Source organism: Rhagoletis pomonella, unplaced genomic scaffold, assembly GCF_013731165.1.
Source record: "Rhagoletis pomonella isolate Grant_MI unplaced genomic scaffold, Rhpom_1.0 Rhpom_scaffold_00009, whole genome shotgun sequence".
Lineage (NCBI taxonomy): Eukaryota > Metazoa > Arthropoda > Insecta > Diptera > Tephritidae > Rhagoletis > Rhagoletis pomonella.
In genome coordinates, this window is record NW_023458563.1 from 10,186,791 (window position 1) to 10,194,510 (window position 7,720).

Sequence of the window (7,720 nt, forward strand, 5' to 3'; positions counted from 1 at the left end):
GCGCCATCCATTCGGTCCATTTTCTGCGGCACTCATCGGGTATATTTTTATCAAAAGAATTTTCCATCATACAGGTACGTAGCTCAGATTTAAAATTTGAACGAAATTAGTTAATAAATACGATTTTTATACATAAATAACTCTACTCCAGCACCACCTAGTGAGTAGATAGGACAGTCTATAGCGAAACTCTCTTCTCTCTCTCTTAATTTTTTGGCAGCAACAACAAAAAGTTTTGATTTTTTTAGCGAAAAACCTTCCACACTGAAGTTCCAAAAAAGTGCGATTGGTTATGCTAGAACACACTTAATTGAATGTCAATAAAATTAAGTTTTATGGTTATATCAAGGCGAAATTTTGAGAACAGTCCGTTGCTAACTCTAAATATAAACAACGACGCACTGGAAAAAGTTAATGTATTCAAATACCTAGGAATAATGATCAACGATAAACTAAAACAAAAAAAAAATAGTAAGAAAGTCTAAGTTCGGGCAGAGCCGAACATTAAATACCCGGCGAAAGAATTAAATATATGTTTTTCACCTTTCCGAAAGCTACCGCTACATGGTAAGCCGGGGTGTATCAATTTTGAGTAAATTAGCGTCCTTAAATTTCGAAATATTGAAGTTTCAGGCATTTCTGAAATTTACCGTTATATAAAAAGCGGCCGTAATTTTAGTCCGATATTATTAATTTTCAATCTTTTGCTTTTATATAGCTAGCACAATAACCATACCGAGTTTGTTACAAATTGGTAGAACGGTTACCCAGATACATATATGTGATCATAAGTGGGCGGTGCTACGCCCATTTTCCAAATCTTTATAATAAACTTATTTCTTGGCAAAGAGTTGTGGCAAGCATCAATCTTGAATAAATTAGCTTTATTATTTACTGATTTATGGAAGATTTCGTATTTCTCTAAATTACCGTTATATGGGATGTGGGCGTGGCTATTGTCCGATTTTAAAATTTTTTGGCCATTTGGTATGCTGTGCCAAGGCCAACAACTGTGCCAAGTTTGGAAGAAATTAGTGCAGCGGCTACCAAGATATACACATGTAACCATAAGTGGGCATGGCTACGCCCATTTTATAATATTCCTATTTTTCGTCTGCAAATTATTGTAAATATCAATTTTGAGTGAATAAGCTTCAGTAATTACTAAAATATACAGTTTTCGTATTTCTGAAAATTACCTTTATATGGGAGGTAGGCGTGGTTATTGTCCGATTTTGCCCATTTTCAATACAATATAAGTTGAGATATCTCAATTTTTACTCGGCAAACGGACATAGCTCAAAAATAAATTATTAAATTATAATTCCTTACATTAGTTGTTGCGTGATGCGCTTACAAACCTACAGACAAATAGAACAAAATTATAAAAAAAAGTAAGTGCGCCTGGGCCACACTGGAGAAGTGAAACTTACGTTACATGCATATCTATTTCAGGGGCGGACCCAGCAGCATTTATTGGGGGGGAGGGGAGGGAATTTTACAAAAAATATCGTGTATATAAATTTAAAAAATCAACGCAATTTAAAATTTTTAGAGTTTTGATATTTTTAATTTCTTGAAGTTTCCCCTTTTTAAAAACTTGAGTAGAATTCCAAAATTTTCTAAACTTTCAAAACTTTGTGAATTTGAGAAATTTTAGTAAATCCCAAAAATTCAATTAATTCAAATAATGATGAATACTAGATTTCTAGAAGTTTTTTGGTTTTCAAAAATTTTGAGAATTGTAAGAATTCTAACAAATTTTTTCCAAGTAAAAGTGTCGAATATACAAAATTGATCAAACGAAATTAAAAGTTTTCGAATGTTGAAAAAATATATATTTCGTCGTTTTCGAAAATTTAAAAAATTTTCGTCATTCGTGAAGATTCAAAAATTTTAGGGACGTTGATGTTTTCAAAATTTTAAAAAAATTTAAAATTCTCAAACTTTCTTATATCAATACAAAACTTTGGAAAAGTTCAGAAAATGGAACAATTTTGGAATTTTTCAAAAATGTTAATATCTTTTAGAATTCTAAGAATTTTCTATTTTTTACACGCGAGTACACGAACATACGAATTTTTCGACAATTTGTGATGTTTCACATTTTTACATTTTAGGATGGAGTTTAGGATAAATAAAATTCTCAAAATTTTGGAAAATATAAACATTTCTAAAATCTCAATAATTTTGTACATTTCAAAATATCCTCATTTTATCAAAATTTCTAGAATCTCCCGGATCTCGATAGTTTTTGAAATTTAATAATATTATAAAATTCAAAATTTTGGAATTTTCGTTGTTTTCTGAACCTGTGAAAATATTCAAACTTGCTGTGACTTTCAACTGTGTAAAATAATAAAAATTCGAAATTATAACAAAAAAACTAAAAATTTAAAATTAAATACATAATTTCAAAATTTTGAAAATTCAGTGAATTCGAAAAACTGATAGGCCTACTTAAATAGCACAATACTTCGAGCTTAGCACGCAGCTATAATTTCAAACTCAAGTGAAATTTGACACACTTTTTCCAAACATCCATTCATTAGGTTTGTTCCCCAAGCTTCTCGAAGCCACTTCGAGTTACATATACGCGCTCCGCAAGTAAGTTTTCGAGTTTCTTTGATATACGCTCACAGTTTGAACTTTGCTCGAGTTTTTCTACAAGTAGCTTGTGGGAAAACCTGTTATATATTCTTGTAATGATATTTCACGATATTCGGTTGAATATTATGAAAATACATGTTACACAGACGATAGCAAAATCGATAATAATATTGGCAGCAAAATCTATTAGAAACTCGATGAAAATATCAAAAAAATATCCATAACAAAATCTATAAAATTATTGATAAAAATATCCATTACATAATCGATAAAAAAATCGGTAACAAAATCGGTAAAAATATCGATAAATACAGATAACAAAATCGATAACAAGATCGATAAATATCGATAACAAAATCGATAAATATCGATAACAAAATCGATAAATATCGATAAGTATCGCCAACCAAATCGATAAAAATATCGATAATAATATGCATAACAAAATCGATAAATATCGATAGCAAAATCGATAAATATCGATAACAAAATAGATAAATATCGGTTGCAAAATCGATAAATATCGATAACAAAATAGATAAATATCGATACCAAAATCGATAAAAATATCGATAACAAAATCGATAAAAATTATCGCTAACAAAATAGTAAAAAATATCGATTACTAAATCGATAAAAATACCGATAACCCAATCGTTAAAAATTTCGATTACTATATCGACAAGTGCCGAAAATATCGACAGCAAAATTGATAACAAAATGGATAAGTATTTCGATAAAAATATCGATAACAAAACCGATAAAGATATCGATAATTTTATCGATAAGTTCCGAAAATCTCAAAAATCTTAAAATAGTTCCCTGTCTTGATCCGTGTGTCTCTCTCTATATCCTTTCCTCTTTAATTACCTTTATTTTAATCTTTCTTCCCCTATCTTCATCTTTACTTTTGTCGGGATCCTCATCCTCCTCTTTGTCTTTACTTTTATGTTTATCATTTTCTTCATCTACATATTCCCCTTCACCTTTGCCCTTATATATATAAGTAAAGTGTTTAAATTTACCTTGGTCTTCATTTTTGCCTTTATCTTTATGCATCTTTGTTTATGTTTTTATTTTTACCTTTGCCTTTATCCTCTTCTTTATCTATGTACGTAATCACCTTTACTTTCATTCTTGTATTGGTCTTTTTCTAAGTGTTATTCTTTAACCTTTTATTAGCAAAGTTTTGTTAAATTATTACCATATGCATACACACATGAAGCACTTGTTTCACCCCAACCATTTCCGTTGCATTATTTCCGTTGCACCATTTCCGTGTGCAATTTCCGTTGAATTTTCCAATATACTCCCAACCAACCAACCGCCGCTAAAGAAGTTTCACTTTAACAATTTAGATTTGGCTTCTGTTGATCTAATAAACCTATTAATTTTTCTTAAACATCTATTATGTACTGATATCGCCCTGTTGCAATTTTATTATTCTCAAATGCTTTCGTTTGATACCCATATGGCAACATTTAGGTTATCTTATAAATTTAACTGAATTAAAGTTTTCAAATAAGTGGCAACCAGCTTCAAAAATATTTTCAAAAGTAAGCTCCTAATCATCTTTAGTTTAATGTCCGTATTGTAATATTTCATTTATTTTACAAATTTAAATTAATAAAAATTTTCAAGCAGTTGGCAAATCTCCTAAAAATATTTTCGGCATTAAAAATTCCTAGCCTCTTTAGTTCGATGCCAATATTGCAATATTTAATTTATGCTATCAATTAAATGAAACTAATGTTTTCAAATAGGTGGCAACCTTCCACAAAAATATTTTCAGATGTAATCCTTTGTAAACCACTTTCTCTTGACAGCCATATTGCAGTATTTACTTTACCGTATCAATTGACCTAAACTGAAATTTTAAACACAGGTGGCAACTCTCTCATTTTTTTCTTCTATATTGTAAGCCAGATCTCTAGCGATACATCGGTGAAAACTGCATTGAATTACACGTTTTCGAGTGATGCGCGTACACAAATACAGATAGACAGAGAGTCAAAAATTCAAAAAATTGTTTATTTGGCTTCTGTAGCTCTAATAAAAACCCGCCATATTAATTTTTCTTTAATATCTTTAAGGTACAGACATCGGCCTGTTACAAATTTGTTAAAAGTATAGATATAGATTTCATTTATTTTATCAATTTAATACAATAAAATTTTTCAAACAGGTGGTAACCCTCCCCTAAAAATATTTTCGGCAGTAAAATTTCCTAAACCTCTTCAGCTTGATACCCATATTGCAATATTCAATTTATCTTATAAATTAAATTAAATTAAAATTTGCAAACAGGTGGCAACTCTAAAAAATATATTTTGGCTGTAAGCCTTCTTAAGCCTCTTATTTTTTGACGCCCATATTGCAATTTTCACTTTTTCTTATCAATTTACTTATACTGCAATTTTCAAACAGGTGCCAACTCTCTAATTTTTTTCTTTCTATGATTTAAGTTAGACCACTATCAATACATCGGAGAAAACTGCATTCAAATCCATGCATTCATTTTCGAGTGATGCGCGCGCAAATATACAGAGACAAAAATTCTAAAAATGGTTGATTTGGCTTCTGTGCTCTAATAAAGACTTAAGATTAATTTTTCTTTAGTATCTATAATGAACAGACATCGACCTGTTACATTTTTATTATATATTATATATTAAATAAAACTTCATTGATTTAGCATATTTAAAAGCATATTTTGGTAATTTATCGAGCTTTTTATAGCGTTTATTTTCCAATTTTTCAGGTATATTTTTGGCAGCCATGTTTATAGTGTTAAAAGAAATCATGTAAATCTTTTCGCCAGCGTACAAAGGAGTATTTGCATAGTAAAACCGGTCAAAATTATTTGGTGTATTTTTCTGCTAAGTAATGAAAGAAAACACGGAACCTAATCATAATAAGGCATTTATATGAGATAAAAAGCTATTTACATTTATCTTCTCGTGACATATTTATTCATCGAATAGCATAGGTCCATAAAAAACCTATTTCAGAAAACTTCAAAAACGGCATTCATATTTCTATGGCATATTTAGATCGGCGAGTCCGGATATGCGCTCCGTTTTTTCCGATTGGCTCTCATTTACGAGGAATTGCGAATTGTGTAGAGTTTTCAGTTTCCAAAATTTTGATGCTGCCTCATTTTAAACTAAATAAATAAATAAATAAATAGTGTGCTAAGGACCCATACGTTCTCGTCGAAGTTGAGTAGAGGGTGTTATTGTCCAGTTTCATAGCCCTTCTAATGATCTTCAGAGGGCACTGAATTTTTAGGGCACGTAATTCAGAAAATCTACGTATTCTTAGTTCCGACGAAAGCATTTCAGTATCGAGCGCTCTTTTTCGCATTCGCTTTCTTTTATTTTTAAGATATTTTTAAGAAAACAGAAGGAAGAATTTAGCGGTGCATCGAGTTTTTCCACCGGATCTTTGACAAATAATATTCGATCAGACTAACAGATTTTTGATTATGCCAGCATCGACTCTCCCTATAACTAGCCGTTGAACATTTCTGCTTGGATTCCCTTTTGAACGATCTCAAACTTCGACTTTAAATAGCGCAGAAAGCAGACTTAGGCGGACAGTTTTATATCAGAGGTTTATAGCCAAGGATCCAAAATATATCTCTATAAAAGAATATAGCCCGACGAGATTCGACAAGCAAAGAAAATGACTGTTATTTATTTAAAATTTTTTCTAAAAATAAATATCTAATAACAAAATTAATACATATTTTGTTCCTAAGACGACTGGTAATCGTTACAGCTATGAAATTTTTACACATCATAAGAAATAGGTAACGCGCAGTTTTACATACTTAACTCGATTTTTTGCTTTTTTTGATTATGACACTTTTCTAATAGATGAAAGATTAACATATACATATCGTCACCTGAAATGCAAAAAGACATAAGAAAAATCGTCACTGAAATGCAAAAAAAGTCGTTAGTAATATTTTTTTTTCATAAAACGATGTGGGGAGTTGTAATTCGATAAAATCCATCATATAAATCAAAAAGTGTATTTTAAATTTTTATGAGTTTTGACCTTTTGCATTCCAGCGACAATGTTTGTTACGTCCTTTTACATTCATGTGATGATATGTGTTAAATATATCGAGGGCTTATATTCAAAACCCTCTATCTGAACTTCTCACAAAAATGAAATTCTGATATAAATCTCCACCTAAGACTTTACTGTCATCGGTGATATTAATGCTGATCTTGTATAACGCTTAACATAAGAATTTACTATTACATTGCAAAGTCACAATTAACATCAGTGATGACAGGTAAGACCCAGATGGGTTCTAACATCGCAAAGTGGTTTTTGCAAAAATTGCAAATAGAGGGTATTGAATATAAGCACTCGATATGTATTTATATGTATTTATAGAAGCCCGATGCGTTGAAAATTTTGTTTCACTTGTGCTCACCAACACAGACACAGTTTAACTTTTGCCGACCGCTGTTTTAGACCCAAATTTGCTTAGAGTTTTACACGTAGAATCCTCCAATGCTATACGCGCATAGTTAACAAAAAATTGACCCGCCCTACTGTAAATACTACATACTAGGGATGTTAATTTTTTCGATTTTTGCGATCCCGGGATTTTCGGGATGTCGTTGGTTCAATCCCGGGATGCCGGAATCCGTCCCGGGATTTAGATATTTATTATTTTTCAATGACTTAACATGAAAAAATTGCGTCAATATGGTTTCAGAAGCTCACCTCCCTTACAATAAATAATAAGTAAATGGGTTTAGAAAGTACTTTTTTATTTAAAGTAAAAATTATTTCATAAGTAACAAAACGACAGGCAATAATTAAATTTATATGCATTTAATAATACTTTAGTGTGTACATATCTGATAAAGTAATTTAAGGTATGTCGAAAAAAGCTCGATGCAAAAAAATAAGCCAAAAAAACTTATTTTCTGGTTGAAAGAAGTTCATAATTCGACTGGCAGAAATAACAGAAGCACCTTAATTCGACCAGTTTTGTCTATAATCTTTTCTTTATCCCAAATTTATATCTATATCTGTATCTATATCTATATCTATATCTATATCTATATCTATATCTATATCT